The following is a 21,762-nucleotide window of genomic DNA, read 5'->3' as shown; positions in this document are numbered from 1 at the left end:
CGTTATCACAATTAACTGTTATTTTATCTTCCTATTAAATATTCCTTACATTTTACTAGAGACCACATCTGAAATCTGTTTGTAGACATGACAGAGAAAGCAATTCTATTTTATGCAATATTTCCTGACTTAAATATAGTGCTATGTAACACTTAGTTTCAAGTGAAATTCAAGGAATCAGCTTTGATCTACCTCTATAAGACTTTGCATATCTTACTGACTAAATTAATTTTTATTGTGTCAGTCATGATCAGTCAAGATGATCTTGGTGTGTAGTCGTGTTTGTTTGGGACTTAGATAACTGACATTCTCAGCAAAAGCTGTCATTGCTTTAATGTTCTTCTATCTGGTCAGCAGAGTTTGAATTTGTTGATTTGTAAATCCTATAAGGTATGTGAAATTCAGAAGTGTCTGACTTGTTTACTCAAGTGGAATGACTTTTTACATGGTAAGTGCAGTGAGACCAGGCTCAGTAAGATGTGGTACAGTCAGGCAGAATTTAGATCTCAATTCCCCTCTCCTTAGAAATCTAGTGGTATACATTCAAATGTACATTCAAAATCTGAACACTAGTTGTATTACCCCTTAGATCTGGCAGTTGAGAACCTGTGGTACAAGACCAGAGATGACATTTTTTATTCTGTTCAGTGCACTGCTTTGTTGAGATACATAAGTAGCTCCAAACAAGCTCGTGCATGCAAGTGATCCAGTGCAACATTGTACAGTGAAAGTTTACCAAGAGACTGTAGAATGTTTAAAGTTTAGAAGAGACATTTGTTGTGATTGTTGCACCAAATTCAATTATTTAGTTAATACTTAAAGAGAGATTTCCACCTGGCATACAGGACTCCATAGACTTAAAGTCCCAAATTCCATAACAGCAAATGGCAGTGCATAGTATCAGTAGAATAAAAGAGAGAAGAGGTAAATAATGGGGAGAAAAAAAAAAAAAAGTGTGGTAGGAAATTGCTGCTGAAGTCACTGAAGTAATAAACAAAAGAGAATTGTCTAGAGATGCATAAAGTATTATCCTTCAGTCATAATAGTACTACTGCAGTATGCAAAGAAAAGAAAGCAGGAAGGGGTAGTTAGGTGCTAAAGTAAGAAGAAAAACAATGTTTTTTTGTTGTTGTTGTTTTGTTTTTTAGTGGATTGTGTGGGTAGAAAAGTTGGTGAGCTGGTGAGGAAGATAACTTTAGGGAAGATTGAAACATCCTTCTGAACTTTGTTTTCCTGTTTGCACTAGATTGAGACACAGCAGAAGTACATTAAGCATTTCAGTTACTTAACTGTAAGTCAGTGATAATCAGATGCAATGTATATACTGTGGTTCTTCACTGCGCAAATCTGAACTGCATCCTCACTGGTGAATGCAGATTTTCACATCTACTTATCATCTTAAACATCTGCTTATCAGCCTGGAGATGAAAATAATACTTTATGAGAATGAGGTTTCTATTGCATATCAGATTTTGTTTTATAAGACCTTTTAATGTGAATAATTTATATTACTTTTAATCCGTATTATATGTTGCATTGTTTAATGTTTAATGTGTTAATGACATCATGTGGTTCTTGGAATGGTAGGGAAGATAAGCACTACAAATATAAAATTAATAATTAATTATTCTTCATGATACTTACAGGAGTTACATACATAAATCCTCCAACATCTCCATGAGGGCAAATCTCGAGGGCCTCTGTTTGTTCTTATTTTTTATAAAGGATTTTCCTTGGCTTGAGCAGGAATTCTATGCACTAAGCTGTAGAAAAAGTAAACCTCTAAAATATCAGTAATCTTGGCTACAATCTCAGATTGAAAATTATGTAATTAACATATTTTATAACTCATTAATATCTAGAAAAAAGACTGTCATTCTATCTACCTGTCATATATTCCTTAATAAACAGTTATGAGTTCAGAAGCAGTTCACATTGCAGAAAGATTTGATAATCAGATTTGGAGAAATATTTCTGGATACTAAACTAAAGAAGTATACTGGTGGCTTTTATATGTTGTATGTTAAAGTTATAAAGGCGTAGATAGGTTGGGAGATTTCAGTGGCAAGTGTTTGCATTTTTTAATTGTGAAGAAAAGAGAGGCAAAAATGGAACTTAAATGTATCTGATAAACAGGTATCACAACTCAGATACTTATTTTTGATTCATGACTCTATTATTAATGTGTATCAGTGTTCAAGGTATCCTAATAAGATATTTCAGACTTTTGGTCATAGCATTTACTGTCAGACACTGATCAAAGGCTGAGGGAGGGTGTGAGTGGGGGAGGTTAAAGAAAGTGGGTGGAAAGATTATTGAACTAGTTTCAGGCTATGTTGTTTCAGCTAGATATTTGGTATGCATGAACATACCTAGACCCTTTTCCTATCTGTTTCACTCTGTACTCCATTTTCAAATGATTTATCATGTTTGAATCCCTTTGTCTGTTTAGCCAAGTGCAGTATTACAGAAAGAGTATGTCGGTGCTGATTTTGAAGAGCATTTCACAACCAGCTCTGTCCCTGACTTCTTTTTCTGTAGGGGCATCACATATTACTTGGAGAATGATGATCTAAAAGTGATGAATAGTGATGTGATGATGCTATAATTTTTGTGCAGCCTGAAAAAGAGATCTGAGCTGACCTGTGTTAGAGTATATGTTGAAGACTCCTTCTCTCCCACACACAGAGAAGATTACAGAGGCAAAAGGGGATCCCCAGTGCCCCAGTCAGAGACATGAGTCCCTGCCTGGCCTCCCCAGCACTGTCACAGGAGAGCATCAGCCATACAGGCCAGGTGAGACCCAACACTATGTGTTCATGTGGGGAGCTCTACAGGGTACCGCACAGACTGAGTGGTCCCTGCCCTGAGTGATGTGGCACATTATGGGATGCTGGTGAAAAGCATCCTGGGATTGTGCGAGACGTTTAGTATGAGATGTTTAAGGGGGAAACCAATGATAGGGAAAGGGATGGGCTGAGGTGGTTTGGGGAGGGAAAAATGTGCAAAAATGGAGATATAAAAGGAAAGAATCATAGAATCATAAAATGCTGCATTAGAAGGGACCTTAAAGATCAACTAATTGCATCCCCCCTGCCATAGGAAGGGACACCTTCCACTAAACCAGGTTGCTCAAAGACCCAACCAACCTGGCCTTGAACACTTCCATGGATGGGGCATCCACAGTTTTTCTGGCCAATCCATTCCAGTGCCTCTGAGTAAATAATTTCTTTCTTATATCTAATCTAAAGCTACCCTCTTTTAGTTTAAAACCATTACTCCTAGTCCTGTCACTACACTCACTGACAAAGAGTCCCCCTCTGGCTTTCCTGCAGGCCCCCTTTAAGTACTGGAAGGCTGCTATAAGGTCTCCCCAGAGCCTTTTTTTCTCTAGGCTGAACAAATCCAACTCCCTCAGCCTGTCTTCATAGAAGAGGTGTTCAAGCCCTTTGGTTATCTTCATGGACATCCTCTGGACTTGTTTTAATACGTCTATTTCCTTCTTGTGCTGGGGGCCCCAGAGCTGAATGCAGTACTTCAGGTGGGGTCTCAAGAGAGCACTGTAGAGGGGGAAAATCACCTCCCTTGACCTGATGTCCACACTTCTTTTGACATAGCCCAAGATACGTTTGGCTTTCTGGGCTGCAAGTGCACATTGCCAGCTCATGTTGAGCTTCTCATCCACCAGAGCCCCCAGGTCCTTCTCCTCGGAGCTGGTCTCAATCCATTCTCCACCCAGCCTGTATTTGTGCTTGGGATTGCCCTGGCCCCGGTGCAAGACCTTGCACTTGGCCTTTTTGAAGTTCATGAGGTTCTCACAGGCCCACCTCTCAAGCCTGTCCAGGTCCCTCTGGATGGTATCCCTTCCCTCCAGCATGTTGGCTGCACCACACAGCTTGGTGTCATTGACAGACTTGCTGAGGGTACACTCGATCCCACTGTCCACATTGCTGACAAAGATATTAAACAGCACCAGTCCTACTACTGGCCCCTGAGGAACACCACTTGTCACCAACACCACTCTTCACTTGGACATTGAGTTGTTGACTACAACTCCTTGAGTGCAACCATCGAGCCAATTCCCCCTGAGTGGTCCATCCATGAATCCATGTCTCTCCAACTTAGAGACAAGGATATCATGGGGGACAGCGTCAAGAGGCACAAGTCAGATGATGTCAGTTGCTCTTCCCCTATCCATCAGTGCTGTAACCCTGTCATAGAAAGCCACCAGATTTGTGAGGCACGATCTGCCCTTAGTGAAGCCATGATGGCTGTCATCAGTCACCTGCTTACTTTCCATGTGACTTAGCATAGTTTCCAGGAGGATCTGCTCCATGATCTTGCCAGGAACAGAGGAGAGACTGACTGTTCTGTAGTTCACCAGGTCTTCCTTTATTCCCTTTTTAAAAATGGGGGTTATGCTTCCCCTCTTCCAGTCAGTGGGAACTTCACTGGACTTCCATGACTTCTCAGATAAGATGGACAGTGGCTTAGCAACTACATCTGCTAGTTCCCTCAGGATGCATGGATGCATCTCACCAGGTCCTATGGACTTCTGCACCCCTTCAGGTTCCTTAGATGGTCTTGAACCTGATCTTCTCCTACAGTGGGTAGTTCTTCATTCTCCCAGTCCCTGACATTGCCTTCTGTGGCCTGAGCTATGTGGCTAGGGTTCTTGCCGATGGAAACTGGGGCAATAAAGTCATGGTGTACCTCAGCCTTCTCTGTATCCCAGGTGACCAGGCCTCCTGTTACCTTCTGGAGAGGGCCCACAATTTCCCTAGTCTTCCTTTTATCCTTGATGTATCTACGGAAGCCTTTCTTGTTGCTGTTGATGTCCCTGGCCAAATTTAATTCTAAAAGGGCTTAGTCTTTCCTAGCCTGATCCCTGGCTGCTTGGATGATTTCTCTATATTTCTCCCAGGCTATCTGTCCTTGCTTACAACATCTGTAGGCCTGCTTGAGTTTGGCCAGGAGCTCTTTGTTCATTCAGAAGGGAGCCATTCACTTGTCAACAGTGTGCTGGTTGGTATACTTTTCTGGCCATGCCCTGTGCCCTGTCGCTGCATCTCTTTATAGGGAGAGGAGAGGAGGGGAGGGAGGAAACATATCTATTCCAGCAGCCGGAGTGGGGCTGTGGCCTCAGGGATTATATGTCCAGACTTCAGCACTTGGGAAAACTGGGATCCAGAGGCAGCAACTAGGCACACTGAGCATCTGAACACAGCTGCCCAGGGATCCACCTTCTACTTAAGCATATATATATTCTCACTAGAGGACCTCCATCTTGCTCAGCCAGAGAGAGGAGCAGGTAGAGGCCACTGGTGCTTTGTGTGTTTATGAGAGTGCTCTGATTCTGACTCTAATGTGTGTGACTGACCATACACATATAGGCTTGTTTGTGTCTAGCTTCACTACTGGTTGGACCTGGGGGCATGTAGCTGCAGCAGCTTTACCACCATCACAGTAAGATTTGGCTTCCAGTTATGCACATTGCATATACTGTATATGTCCATACTGCATGGGGGAAAAAACAAACCTGTTGGAGCAACCTGTCATATCATTTGCCATTTAGTTAAGTGGGTTGGAGTGTTTTGATTGTGAAGCATATGGAATAAAACCACAATGAAACTGAGGGTGGCAAACCTGTCACATTTAATTGTCCTAATGGTGCTAATATCTGCAGTAAAAATACTCGCCCTAGTGTAACTATAGTGATGGGCAAACATTGTTACCTCCAGGTGTTACTTTGGTGCTTAAGATTTTTTCATAAACTAGAACTACTAATTTGTGTTTTCCACTCTATTTCTGAGGTAGTCTCTGATTTCTAGTTTTTTTCTTCTGCTTCTAGATTAGGCAGATTTTCTAGGGTGAGAATTAGGTTCATGTGGCTGGTGCTATATGCTTTTATTCTTTTTCTCCAAAAGCTATTGGTCTTGGTCTTTTTTTATTCATAAATGTGATGAAGATGAATGAAGACGAGATGGTGGGCTCTATTTTGAACCACTATTCATCTATTGTTTACTTAGCTTGATACTCTCAGGTAAGCTGCTTCTTATTTATTGTTTTGATGGGTACTTTAGCAACACGAAAGTAGCAGAATTTGTTGGCATGGTATGTACGCTACATTTGATAGTAGAACTATTCTTTGATGATTTTTTTTTAAAATCTATTTTTTTAATCTCTTTCTAGAGAGATTTTATAACAACATTCCAATACCTAAATGGGGCCTGTTAGAAACCTGGAGGGGGACTCTTTATCTGGGAATGTAGTGTTAGGACAAGGGGGAATGGCTTTAAACTAAAAAAGGGTAGATTTAGATGAGATATAAGGAAGAAATTCTTTACTCAGAGGGTGATGAGGCACTGGAACAGGTTACCCAGAGAAGTTGTGGATGCCCCATCCCTTGAAGTGTTCATGGCTAGGTTGGAAGGAGCTGTGGGGAACCTGGTTTAGTGGAAGGTGTGGTGGACTCCCCCCCGCCCATGGCATGGGGGTTGGAACTAGATGATCTTTAAGGTCCCTTCTGACCCAAACCATTCTATGACTCTATGATTCTTTGAAAATGTAAAACGTGTAACATTACCCATACTCAGGAATGCGCTAGATGAACTGTTGAATACACGAGATGAACTGTTGTCTTGATTCCTCCAATTTCAGTTATTAAGAATAATAATTAAAAAAAAAAATAAGTATAGTATTAATATCCATAGACACTATTTTTAAAATTTCCCATACTCTAAAAATTTCTTACGTAAAAAAATCTTTATCATCAACTTATGTTGTTTTATTTTTCTTCTGATGTATTTTTACAGTTTTAAGATTTCCATTTTCCTAAAAAGGTATAAGCTATCTTTCCTAAACAGTCACCAGTTACAATTTTTTTTTAATTTCAGGCATAGTGTATATCCATGTATGTCTTTGTCATTATTATAAAAACAAGGAAAAATGAGTAGTTTATTGTTGTACTGAATGTGTGAGTGGATACATCTCTGTCTATTTGCCTTTTAAAGAAAGTTGTTACATTTATAAGCAAGCAGTTTCTTCTCTGAATCCTAATAGTCTATGGCAAAAGTATATATAGAGACAATAAGTTCTATCAAAGTAATTTTGTAGTAAATGAGAAACCAGATTTGCACTAGAAACACTAAAGGGCTACAAGCAAAAAAATAATGAGATCTTTAAGTATTGAATATGTTGAGAAAATGAGAAGGAACTCACCTGAGTATAAAAGAACCTTTACTAGCTGTACAATCGTTAAATGGAGCAGGTTCAATTTAAGTGTAGATATTTCAGAGTTATTTCAAGAAAATATGTTGGAAATTAGGTAGAATATTTGAAAGGGTAGTCAAAATAGTTCATTTGCTTTCATCACAGTAAAATGTTGGAGTAAGTCTGGTATAAGATGGAAAATAAATTGAAAAAAATATATATATGCTATATAAACTCCATATAATTTTTCAATGTAATTAATTCATAGTATAATAAATATTTATTTAACCTGAAAAATTTATCAAAATCAAGTGCATATAAAGGCAAATACACCTTATTTAAAATTTTTCTCAGCTGCTGAATATAGATGTTACTTCAATGACATAGGTAGAATGATGCAATTTCACATTAACAGATTATATTGGTGCTTATGTCCATTTCTTCTCATTGCATATACAATTTAGTGGAAACAGGTTCTGAATAGAATAGAATAGAATAGAATAGAATAGAATAGAATAGAATAGAATAGAATAGAATAGAATAGAATAGAATAGAATAGAATAGAATAGAAAAAAATGATTAGTGAAGAGGACATATTTCTGAATATAACAAAAAAGTTGGGGCATATTAAATGTTTCTTTCTCTAATATCTGTTTAGTAATATTTTTATGTTTTACTGACTAGGATTAGACACAGGTTTCTATTCTCCTAAGAGAATCTGTTAAATCATTGGATGGTTATTCATTCATAAGGCTCTCTCAAGGTAAAGAAGCATGTTTATCTCCTTTGATTGGTGTCCATACTTTTCACATAGTTTGTCTCTTGTATTGAGCATTCACATGACTCGCTCAAATTCTGACAAGCACTCTGCTGAGATTTTTACTAAGAACCATTCCTTCCAGACATACACACACACACACACACATATTTGCCTTTAAGTTGAATTTTAAAGCACTGGCCATCAGAGAAGGAACAGTGTTTTATCCCTTCAGCCACTTCCTCTTCCACAGATATTACTTACATCTCTGGATCCTTTCAGTTGTGAAGGTGTCCCCTTCTCTTCCTCTCTTCCAGACAAGTGGACTCCTCATTGCTGCTATCACCTCTCCCCTGTGCTGTCAGCAAGAACCTAGAAACACTTTCTTGCTGGTAACATTTACTGAAGCAGTAGCTGTTCAGCTTGTGCATACTTGCTTTCTCAGACGGGCACTCTTCTTGTCCTATGCTCAAAGCTGATATCTCTATTCTCACCAGTCCTTAAAGAATCCTAGATCCATAACTAAATACTTTTCAAAAAAATGATTTTGTTAACAAAGCTATTCAGTCTGACAGCTTTCATAGCATGCCACTGAAACACCTAGCATTGAACAGTGTTTGAAAATTAGATAAAATGGATCTCTGATCCATCAGATATGTCTCTGATCCATCAGATACTGTGTTCCCATGAAAAAAGATTAATCAAACAGCTGAACATAATGAGTCAAACAGCTGAAAATAATGCTGTGTTGTATTTTTAATGGATATATGCAAAAGCTATTCAAAGCAAATTAAAGCAAAACTAACATATCTAATTCAAAGGTAGTAAAAATGAAAATGTTTTGAGCACATACACACACAGAGAACGTTAACACAGGCAGCCATGCAGACTAACACAGACAGGATACTACCTTGAACAGCAGCCTCATGAACACCAACAGCACTCACATAAAATAGCCCAGTCGTGTTCTTTTTTTTTCTGGCTGATCAGGCCTAGAGAAGGCTCAGGGGGGGTCTTATAAATGTGTTTAAATACCTGAATGCAGGGCACAAGGAGGATGGAGCTAGGCTCTTTTCATTGGTACCAGGACAAGAGGCAGTGGACACAAACTGTAACACAAGATTCTGTCTAAGCATCAGAAAGCACTTTACTGTGTGGGTGACCAAGCACTGGAAGAGGTTGCTCAGAGAGACTATGGAGTCCTCATCCTGAAAGATATTCAAAAGCTGCCTGGACATGGTCCTGGGCAACCTACTCAAAGTTGCTTGAGCGGGGGGAATGGATCAGATGACCTCAAGAAGTCCCTTCCAACCTGTACCATTCTGTAATTCTGTGATCAAGACTGAAGTGAAAAGTCACACAACCTCAGTCTGTAGATTCACAAACACACAGAGTCACAAATCCCGTGCACATCAGTTTGTTCTCTCAGTCCAGCCATGGCCAGACCCTAGGCACCTTACCTGCTGTGCAAGTCTCCCCCTACTTGCTGGCCAGTCCAGTTTGAAGTTTATTACCAAACAGATGCATGCACTTGCACACTCATCTCACACTGATCTTATACCTCCACAGCCACTGATCCTTCAAATATTAGCACATGTTGTGCAGCACTCATAAATAGAATAGACAGTGAGACAGCACAGAAGAAAATAGTAATAAAAACATTTAATAAGAGCGAGCTCAGGAATATATGTTATAGGTATTTACAACATAGCACCTGAGTGTTTTGTTTATCAAACTGAGTTGGTGTAAGATCAGTTGTTACCAGGTTTAGGGATTTTTATTTTTATTTTACTCTGCTCAGGTAAAATTCTGGTAGAAGAAGAAATAAAGAAAAGTGGAGTAAAGAGTTCTGTGTTTGGTGTAAAAAGTTGAAATTTGGTTTGGATGTATTAATGTATAACTAATTTAACTAATTGGGGGACACTAGTAGGACAAAGATTTCTTTACTCTTATAAATTCATGTGATGAAAATAAGAGATCTGAATCACAGAAAAATTAAAATAACTTGTTACAGTCCTCACTGAACAGCACATGTGCTTCTGGCTAATTGTACTATTTTCCAGGAAAAAAAATCTGAAGATGACGTTAAATTACAGAGGAAGGTTTTGATTTGTTAATGCTTTCTTTCTTTGATTTGATCCTTGTTTGCCTTTGAGCAAGAAATTAATTGGCTTTTTCCATGATCACAGGAACAGTGCTGAAGAGGTAATGTTAGGGATGCAGTTTAGGGTATATCATAGAATCATATTATCATTTTGGTTGGAAAAGACCCGTAAGATCATCAAGTCCAACCATCACCTAACACTGCCAAGTCCACCAGTAACCACGTCCCTAAGTGCTGCATCCACACATCTCTTAAATACCTCCAGGGATGATGACACTACCACTTCCCTAGACAACCTATCCAATGCTTAACAACCCTGTCCATGAAATAAATTCTTCCTGATATCTAATGTAATCCTCCCCAGACACAAGCATATCAACACTCCTGTCCAATGTGGTACCATCTGTAAGCTTACTGAGGGTGCACTCAATCCCCTCATCAAGATCACTGATAAAAATGTTAAATAAAACTGGCCCCAATACTAATCCTTGGGAAACATCACTTATGGCTGGCCACCAATCAGATTTAACTCCATTCACAGTGACCCTTTGGGTTTAGCCATCCAGCCTTTTTTTTTTTTTTTTTTTATACGCAGCAAACAGTACATTCATCCAAGCTATGAGCAGCTAGTTTCTCCAGGAGAATGATCTGGGCAACAGTATCAAATGCTTTCCTGAAGTCTGGGTAAACAACATTCACAGCCTTTCCCTCATCCACTAAGCAGGTTGTCTTATCATAGAAGGAGATTGGGTTAGTCAAGTAGGACTTGCCTTTCATAAACCCATGCTGACTGGGTCTGATCACGTGGTTGTCCTGAAGTGCTGTGTGATGGTACTCAAGATGATCTGTTCCATGACCTTCTCTGGCAGCAAGGTCAGACTGTCAGGCCTGTAATTCACTGAATTTTCCTTCCTGCTCTTCTTACAGATGGGTGTTACATTTGACAACCTCCAGTCTACCGGGACCTCCCCAGTTAACCAGGACTGCTGGTAAATTATTGAAAGTGTCTTGATGACCATTTCTGCCAGCTCCTTTAGTACCCTTGGATAAGTTCCATCTGGTCCCATAGATATGTGTGTGTTCAGGTGGTGTAGTAGGTCACTAACCATTTCCACTTAGCTTCATTCTGCTCCCTGTCTTTCTCTTCCAACTCAATGGGCTGGGTACCTGAAGAACAATTAGTCTTACTAATAAAGACTGATGCAAAGAAGTTGCTTCTGTTTCAACTTTAGGGCAACAAATGCTAGTCATGGACCAGCTCTGTTATCACTCTGTAGAATGAAGAACGATTATTTGACTCCTCTATTATATTCTTCCACAATGCTTTCTTGCCCTCCAATTTGATAGTGGAACATCTCTTCTGAACCTTGTTGAATCCATGTAAAGTCTTTTGCATTTGATTGTGAGGCTCAGCAGGAGATAGAACAACCACTGCAAGAAAAATGCAGAATTCTCTCTCCTTTTCTTTTTTTTTTTTTCCTGGTTTAGGAAAAAAAAAAAACCAAACATGCATTTTCACGAAGTTTTGGATATTTTGTTATGAATATTAGTATTTCTGAAGGTTCTACTGGTGCAAATCTAACATTTATGATGGTTGATAGTAGAAAATTGAAAGGACATTCCAAATTCAAGGTGACCATAAATTCCTCAATGAATTTGAAGTTGATAATGCTAGATGTGTAAATGGAATCCAAATAAGCAGTGATCTTTTTACTTCCAAAAATGGGGAAAAGAAAAAAAAAATGATGGGAACTTTAAATGAACAGCATTTAGAGAGTTAAATACTGACATATGAAATGAGGAGAAAATTCATTGGGAAAATTCAGTACTTTAAAGTCTACATTATTTTTAAAGTCTTTGTATAGTTGCTCTAATCATAGAAGAAACTCTCTTTCCTTGACTATCACTATTTTCATCAAGGCTAAAATCTCTTCAAATGGTTTTAAGAAAAAGAGTGAAAAAGGAAAAAGGCTTCCACAAGGGACCTAAGGAAAAACCTTCTGCTTTAAATGCCTGAAGCTAACATTGTAAAACTGAGAGTATTGCATCTTTTATTTATTCGTTCATTTATTTATTTATTTATTTATTTATTTTTCCAAGTGTGAGGCCGATGCTCATAAGGGAGAACTTTATAAAACAGCAAAATACTAAAAAAGTTTATGTGTAATAAAAAATCAAATTATCCAGCACTTGTAGTTCTTAAGCGTAGATTTTAATGAGAGATAGCTATTACTGAATAATTTACCAGAGCATATGTATAAGAAATAAAAGCAATTTATTGCAATTGCAATCTAAGCAAAACATAAACAATTATTCCTATGACATTGGTGTTCACTCAGATATATTATAGATGCAGGCTCAGAGTTCAGCTAGATTTTTCTGGACCAAATTATGATGTTCAGGGGTCTTAAACCAGGCCAAAACTGCATACATTTTTGTGTACCATAACCCAGTTATGACTAAAAATGAAAGGAGAATGACCTTTCTATGCAAAAATGTCAAAATGAAGATGTATTACACATGAGATGAAAATTTAATGGAGCAGAATATGTAAAAAATTAAAAGTGCTAAGAACTAGCTAGTTATGCTCAAGCTGTCTTTGATAATATAGAATTTCTACAATGTGTTGTACAGATGAGTATTTTTCATATAAAGGTTTACTCTGTGTAAATGGGATTTCACAATTCACTTGTTCAATACAAAGTTATTCTGCAGTAACTAAAAGAAAATACTATTACCTTGTTTTCATTTGTGGTTTTGTTTGTTTGTTTTGTGTAAGCGCATTTTTATTCTGTCTTAATTGACAGACTTTGCCATCTAAAATGACACTAATAAGATTTATTTTACCATAGGTACATAGGTTTGGCCTGTAGCATCTTCATATCAAGTGCATCAAAATCTATCTTTTCAGTAGTACATTGTTAATTACTACTTACTGCAAAGTTTCATAAGATAGAAAGTAATGTAGGTCCTTAAGGTAAAATGGTGTCATACTGATTTATGCTAGTTAAATATTTAAATTTGCTAGATAAGTTAACTAGTATAAATCAACATGATCCCAGCAAGGTGGCCAAAGAAGCTAGGCTGTAACTGGCTGATATTTTCCATATTATATATATATATAAGCCTTTTTTAAAAATAAAATAAAAAGTTCTTTAATAAGTATTTTAAAAATGTTCAAAAAATGTTTTTTATTTATAATTGGTTATAGCATTCTTGTCTTAAATAGAATACAAATTAATACAATGAAAATATGTAGTATGTGATTAATAAATCAAATTACAAAAAAAAAAAAAAGAATCCCTCCTGTTTTAAATATACACATTGTTGCTTAAAGCAACAACCAAGTATGTGCGACAGTGTTTTAACACTAACATATAGATGCTAGTTAGAGTCCTAACTATTACATTTGAGTGGACAGTATATTCTTATGGATAAATATTCATTTAAGGAAAAATTTAGGACTCTTCCAACCTATCATCTCAGCCTGAAGAGTGTTTATAAACTCATTGAACCTTTTAATGCATTTTTCTGTTTACCAAAGGAAACATCAAAACATCAATCATAAACTCATTTTGCCAGATAGGGTACAACAATTTGAAGTTCTATATCTAGTACATCAGAAAGTCATATCTCGCACATCAGAAAGATGAACACTGCATTGAAAAGCCTTTGTCAGTCATGTTACTCTGACTCAGCTTGACCACGACAATCCATTTTTCTTAATTTCTTTCTGCAACTGTGCTGTATATACTGAATAAGGTAATAGTTGTATACTTGTATTAGATAACAGCCATACTTATCTGTAATGAAAGATCATTCAGTTCTCTCTTACCATGAATAGGAATGAATGAGAAACATTTCCAACAGAAAATGATGGTCAACAGTAAGTAAAATTGTATGTATAATGACAGGCTTTCAACTGTATTGTATTTGGGAAAGAACTCACAGGAAGTCAGAAATGAAACTAAAATCAGAGAAAAAAAATCCAGTGGTGGATAATTATGTTTTCTTATCATTATCAAAAAAAGATGTGATACTTGGGTCTTTGCTCCCAGCTCCTGCATGAAAGCAGGGCTGGCTTTTGAACCTCTGAGTAACCCACCAGCTTTTTAATTGCTGAACTACTGGATGCCACAGAGTTCAATATATGTTGGAGTTTCATTGCCACACACATTTTTGAATGATGTGGTTTTGTTTCATTGTGGAGTGTAGTTTTAAAAATCTCCTGTTTAACACCTCTACTGAGTACAAAAACAACATTTGCCAAAAAGCAGCAACTGTTGCCGAATCATTAAGTTTTCTGTGTATCAAGCTCTAGAGGGGATGGGTGTGCATTTTTCCTTCAACAACACAAAGAAGGTTTCTAGAACTCAAATAAAATGGTGAAAGATGTGTCTTCACCTGCTGCTTCTTGGGCTTGATGATAGGTCTGTTTCTCACTAGTTTTGTCCTCAGAGACTGCAGCAGAAAACAGAATTTCAGCATGATTTATAATGGCTTGACAAAACACTGAAAAATTTATGAAGGAAGACACAAGTACAAACACGATTTGTCTCTCAAATAAAGTTCTTACTATAGATATTGTTAATGCTAGTAGAAATGTAATTCAAGTGAGAAAGTCTTCTGAACTTTTTCAGTACAATATAAAAATGATATTAAAAATAGTAATATTTTCAAGGGGATATAATTAACAAGCAGCTATTTTATTCCCCATCAAAGTTTTCAATCAGGCATGTTTTATATCCTTAAATTGCTCCTACATTTTTACATAGAAGCATTGGCTAAAGAGGTTTACTGTTATTGCATGTGGTCTAAGAGTGTCTGTACTACAATCTGTATTTATCTGTATATTTTTTAAAGTTTTTCTGCTCCTCTGTTATCCCTATTAAAATGCTGTAACACATTGCATTTACTCAAGAGACTACTTTCAGTAGGTCAGGATTCAGATGACATCTTATATAGAAATGATAACTATGAGAAATGTTACTAATCTAGCACAAGCAAACGTGTTTTAAAAGCACACACCTTTATGGAAGAGCCATGGAGTAAGTGGGTAGCATTAATTACTCAATGAGCTCAAATGGGGAAAACCAACTGGGGTTGGGTTTCCAGTCCAAGCAGGGTAGCCCAGGAATCCTGGAAGAGATCACAGACTGGCCAGAAGGCAGAGATTTTGGAGTATGTGAGGAGGTAACTTGTACCCAAGAGGCACAACTTGGCCAATAGGCATGGCATTGACTGGGTGTATCACATCCCCTATCACACACAAGCCTCTGGAAAGGTTGAGAGATACAATGGACTATTAAAGACTATGCTATGGGCATTGTGTACATGCCCATAGGGGCATGGAAACACTGGGATGTAAATTTAGCTGAAGCTACTTGGCTAGTTAATACCAGGGAATATGACAACCATCCTGGTCCTGCTGAAACAAAACTGCTACACAGTGTCAGGAGAGATGAAGTCCCTGGCAGTGCATGCAGGGAAGTAGCTGGGGAAGGCACTGTGGGTTGCTTGTACCTTGGGAAAAAACAAACGCATTTCTGGGATTGTCTTCTCCCCAGGACCTGTGTGCACTTGGTGGGTGATACGAAAGGATGGGCATATTTGGTGTGTGCCTCAAGGAGATTTAACGTTGTGAGAAACTAACCTGTAATCTGAGTTGTATGTTGTAGGAAGACACTGCAGAACAAACAACAGGTCAGCTTCTCAAGGAACCAGGTGAGTGCAGTAATGACTCCAGATAAGCTGTTGTTGGCATCCAAAAATTCAACATGCTGCTTCTCCTGACCTGCGCGACCACCTTGGCAGATAAGACCTAAGTCATTGCCAGTTCTTGTTGACATTTTGGAAGAGGCTCATGGAATGGGAAGGTAGTATCTATATATCTGTTAAGGGGCAGGGAATAGTGGTGATGAGAATGTATGCATATATGTGTTGGATGTGACAGTGATCAGAGGATACAAATATACTAAAGTATGTGGAACCTGAGGGTGACACAAATGATATGGAATAAGGGGTGGAGGTTGTACTGGGTTGAGATAGATTTAACTTTCCCTTCAGTAACCCATATAGTATTGCACTCTGCACTTGTGGCTAGAACTGAGTGGATATCACACACATTGATATTTTGTCTTTTGCTGAGCAGTGCTGACACAGCATCAAGACTCTCTCCAACCACTCTCCAAAACCAGTAGCCTGGAACTGTGCTAGAGGTGGGGAGGGGACATTGCCAGGGCAGCTGACCTAAACTGACCGAAGAGATATTCCCTTTTATGGTTGTGTGATGCAATACTTAGCAATAAAAGCTGGGAAGGTGGAAGGAGAAGGGGGTAGAAGGGTGGGGGTTGGGGGGAGTGGGGGGTGGCTATCGATATGAACATCTGTCCTCCTTAACATCTACTGTGTATTGAAGCCCTGTTTGCCAAGACATGGCCAAATGTTACTTGCTGATGGGAAATAGAGAATAGTAGTTTTCTCTCTCTTTGTTTCCACTTGGCCCTTTCTTCTTTTTTTTTTTTTTTCTGTTTGTTCGTCTGTTCGACTGTTTTTCTTCTCCCCTTTATTAAATTACCTTATCTCAACCAGTGAAACTTTTTTTTTTTCCAACATATTATCTCCCCCCTCTTCCTTCAACAGGGTTTTCTTTAAATGTATATTTCATGAGACCTCTTTACTCTGCTTCTTGAACAGAATTTGAAATTTGATATGTTCTTTTGTCTTGAATTCACAGAAGTCATGACTTAGAATTCAGATAAAGCTACTACTTTCCAGAGTGAATAGCAGTTTGTAGTACTATTGCTTTGTAATTAAACAGAAACATAATGTTATACCATGTAATGAATGTCAGCTAAGTGTGAACTTTTGTAGAAAGTAAGAAACAATACCTAAAATGCAGAAGATGCTTGAATCCATTGTATATAGAGATTGTATAATTTTCTTTATGAGATTAAACTAGGGACCAATGTAACATTAATAGAATAAAGGCATGTTACTTGCTGGGAGCTAAGGCTGAAGCAAATAAGAGATAATACAGGGGGTACTGAGCTAAAGATAGAATATCTGTTATTTAAGCTGTTCTATCCTTTGCAATAGCTGAGGTTTTTAGTGGGATATTTACAGTAATAATCTAATGAAATGTGCAAATTTCTATGCAGAAACAGAGCAATGTTGAAAAACTCTTTCAGTACATCCCAGATAACCACAGAAGTAAATTAATACTTTTGTACATTTTATCTATGTTGGATGCATTCTACCTGCTGAATCTAAAGTGATAATAATGACTAGGCATTCTACAGCTCTTTTCATCAATGACTCCTCAAGGGAAGAACCATCCTCACTCCTTTCCTAAAAATATCACTCGCTAAACAGACCAGTGTTACTTCTAGGATGGAACTGGAATTCTGTTCTGAAGTTTTCAGAATATGTATGGGCTTTTCCATAAATTTTAGCAGCTTTTTCCCTACATTCACTGAAATACGCCAACAGAACTTTATAGTCTTGAATAGCAAAAAGATTGCTACTACGAGGCAGTGTGTAGGTATTGGTCTACCTATTAACACTTCTATGTATGTATATACGTAAATACCTAGCTGTAGTTATACATATGCTTGTTAGAAGACATTTATTCAAGATACATTTAGTCACTCATAATGAATTACTATTTAAGCCCAAGGGTTTTATTTATTTATTTATTTCTATCAACTTCATTTTAGTATGCTAGCAATAACGAAGGCCATCTATTTACATTTTTTTAAACACATCATACCATGCCATACATGCCATCTAAAATGCAGAGCAATAGCTCCTTTCTTATCAACTGTTCTAATGACTGAAGTAGTTTACTTTGCCATCATCTTACTCATGTAAGTAAATCTTTGTCTTGCAGAATATAGTATAAATTTTGCTTGACACAATATATGAAGCTTACAAACAGGAAGTGGAGGAAAAGGTTTAAGGAGGAACTATGGTCATATTCTTAATATCTTTTTCTTATTGCAAATTATATTAATGTTATGGTTGTACTTAAAGGCCCAAATCATTCAAACGTTCTTTGTCATAAAACAATACATGAAAAATACTGTTTCTCTTTTCAAAATTTAGTGTGAAATTGGAGAAGGTAACTCAAAGAAATGTGTGCCGCATACACAAAAAGCAATGAAGGTGTAGGCTGATGAATACCTAGTTGGTTTAAATTTAAAAAATACAAGAAGGTAAGAGCAATATAATACTCTTCAGGATTAGTTAAAGAAAACCTTGTAGTTTAACCCTAGCAGGCAGCTAAGCGTCACACAACTTACTCTCCCCAGCTGGGAAGAGGGACAGAACTGGAAAGGTAAAAGTGCGAGAACTCATGGGTTGAGATAAAACAGTTTAGTAGGTACAGCAAAAGCTGCATGTGCAAGGAAAGCAAAACAACAAATTCATTCATCGCTTCCCATTGGCATACAGGTGTTCAGCCACTTCCAGGAAAGCAGGGCTCATCATTTGTAACAGTTCCTTTGGAAGACAAATGACATCACTCTGAACGTCCCCACCTACTCTTCCTCATTCTTTACTCCATCTTTGATTGCTGAGCATAACGCCATATAGTACAGAATATCCCTTTGGTCACTCTGGGTCAGCTGTACCGGCTGTGCCCCCTCCCAGCACCTGGTGGACCCCTAGCCTCCTTGTTGGCAGCGCAGCATGAGAAGCAGGAAAGTCCTTGGCCCTGTGTAAGCACTGCTCTGCAACAACTAAAAACATTGTGTTTTCATGGTTATTTTCACAGAAAATCCAAAACACAGCATTGTGTGATCCTCTGCAAAGAAAATTAACTCTATCCCAGCCAGAATCATGACAGAAAAGAAAAACAAAGGAAAGTAAAACCTTTGAAAAGATCATGAAAAAAAGGCAGAAAATGGAGAGATAAGAGATATTGCTTAACAAGAACCATCATCTCCACATTCACTTTCCTTTTTAAGATGGAAGTCCTCATGTTAGGCCTATGAAGTGAATTAATTTTCAGGTCCATGTAAGTACATTGTCAGTCCTGAGCTAATAGGTTATATTATTATGTTCGATAATACCTACATTTCTTCAGATTTTATTTGAAGACTCAACAATTGTATTTGTCCTATAAATATCATCTGTCTTTTTAGTAATTTCTTGTGTCTTGTCAAATACAGGAGATGTAAAAGATTTTTGTGGGGCAGCCAATGTACTTTCTTTGATATGATACATTTCTCATGTGAATATATTTTCCTGTAAGTAGATGATAGTAAAGCCCATACTTTCATTTTGGAAAGTATTAGAAAAGAGTAACATCTAGCATTCCCAAGTTCTTTAACAACAAAATATTTTCTCAGTGAGAAATTTGAAGTAAGAGCTCAAAGACTTCATGTTGCAAAGATGATGAATTTCTGTTGCTTAACTTGAAAATATGAAACACTTATAAAAAAATCTAGAATATAAAATGGTCTTTTTGAGTAGTTTCAAGATGCCTTTTGAATATTTCTGACATCCACTGGGTTCACTTTTCTGATTCAGATCTAAAGTCAATTGACCTTTTCCCCTTATTTTTTTCCTTATATGGAGAGTACAACCACAGAGATTCACAAAGGTAGTGGAAAAAAATTATCATACTAAGTATGGCCAACTCAGTAAACAGTGTATGTTCCAGGAGTACATTTTTGATGGATCAATAAGTTTTAGATGGAAATAATTCTAGATGGTTACATAATAAAGTTATATTCTGAGCTCACAATGCTGTTAGCTGAAGCATGGCACAATAATTGTAAGAAAAGCATAGATTACAGTCTTTAATAGTACCAGACATAAATAATAAAACTACTAATATGATGACTTTTTATCAAATTGGCGTCTCTTTTTATTAAGGTTTGCTTAACTGAAGAAGAGGTATATATGATACATTCTTGCACCCCCTCCCCTCCCCCCGGTTAGTGAATATGATAGAAATTTCACTGAAATAAATATATTCAGACTTTAGATGAAACCGAGATCTGAGATACAGCTGATTTCTTTGCATGCATCACACATGAAATTAATCAACTGATTGCTTATTTTTCTTCTTGCATCTATAATTCATATAGGTCAAGTGTGGTTTGTTATCAGATACACTAAATTGTATACAAGTATATGCATACGTGCAATCCAATAAAATAAAAAGTGACTTCATAAAAGTCAAGAGGAAGATTAACTTTTCTTTCTTGAAAAACCATCATATTATCTACTTCTTTACTGCTGAAGCACATTTAATTCAACATCTCTCTAAAAGACTATAGAAATAGACACCCTTCCTGCTTCATTGAAGGAATAGGTCCTGCTTGACGAACTTGATCTCCTTCTATGACCAAGTGACGCGCTTGGTGGATGAGGGGAAGGCTGTGGATGTGATCTACCTTGACTTCACTAAGGCTTTTGACACCGTTTCCCACAACATTCTCCTCAAGAAACTGGCTGCTCGGGGCTTGGACTGGCGTACGCTTCGCTGGGTTAGAAACTGGCTGGATGGCCGGGCCCAAAGAGTTGTGGTGAATGGAGTCAAATCCAGTTGGAGGCCGGTTACTAGTGGAGTCCCCCAGGGCTCAGTACTGGGGCCAGTCCTCTTTAATATCTTTATCGATGACCTGGATGAGGGGATCGAGTGCACCCTCAGTAAGTTTGCAGATGACACCAAGTTAGGTGCGTGTGTCGATCTGCTCGAGGGAAGGAAGGGTCTGCAGGAGGATCTGGATAGGCTGGACTGATGGGCTAAGGTCAACTGTATGAAGTTCAACAAGGTCAAGTGCCGGGTCCTGCATCTGGGGTGCAACAACCCCAAGCAGCGCTACAGGCTGGGAGATGAGTGGCTAGAAAGCTGCCTGGCAGAGAAGGACCTGGGAATACTGGTTGATAGTCGGCTGAATATGAGCCAGCAGTGTGCTCAGGTGGCCAAGAAGGCCAACAGCATCCTGGCTTGTATAGGAAGCAGTGTGGCCAGCAGGTCTAGGGAGGTGATTGTGCCCCTGTACTCGGCTCTGGTGAGGCCGCACCTCGAGTACTGTGTTCAGTTTTGGGCCCCTCGCTACAGGAAGGACATGGACGTGCTCGAGCGAGTCCAGAGAAGGGCAACGAAGCTGGTGAGGGGTCTGGAGAACAAGTCTTACGAGGAGCGGCTGAGGGAGCTGGGGTTGTTTAGCCTGGAGAAGAGGAGGCTCAGGGGAGACCTCAACGCTCTCTGTAGGTACCTTAAAGGAGGCTGTAGAGAGGTGGGGGTTGGTCTATTCTCCCACGTGTCTGGTGACAGGACGAGGGGGAATGGGCGAAAGTTGCGACAGGGGAGTTTTAGGTTGGATGTTAGGAAGTACTTCTTTACCGAAAGGGTTGTTAGGCATTGGAACGGGCTGCCCAGGGAGGTGGTGGAGTCACCATCCCTGGAGGTATTTAAAAGACGTTTAGATGTAGTCCTTAGTGATATGGTTTAGTGGAGGTCTTGTTAGTGTTAGGACAGAGGTTGGACTAGATGATCTTGGAGGTCTGTTCCAACCTAGACGATTCTGTGATTCTGTGATTCTGTGAATGCCTAGCCAGTCCTCAGAGAGTAATTTATGAAATCAATAGTCCAACATGCATAAAAAATAATATAATTTTGTTTCAAACTAACTGGCAAGTTTGAATTAAAAGGAGGCCTCTGTTGCATGAG

At 38.3% G+C, this 21,762-nt stretch overlaps 1 protein-coding gene across 1 annotated transcript in view; it reads right to left on the bottom strand.

The window, feature by feature from the left end:
• CSMD3 (CUB and Sushi multiple domains 3) overlaps positions 1–21,762 on the bottom strand; it is a 1,012,063-nt gene that overhangs the window by 712,309 nt on the left and 277,992 nt on the right. The window lies entirely within an intron of this gene.

The sequence above is a fragment of the Anser anser genome (assembly GCF_964211835.1).
Source record: "Anser anser genome assembly, chromosome: 2".
Taxonomy (NCBI): Eukaryota; Metazoa; Chordata; class Aves; order Anseriformes; family Anatidae; genus Anser; species Anser anser.
The sequence above is the reverse complement of the archived record's forward strand: the minus strand, read 5'-3'. Positions and strand labels throughout refer to the sequence as shown.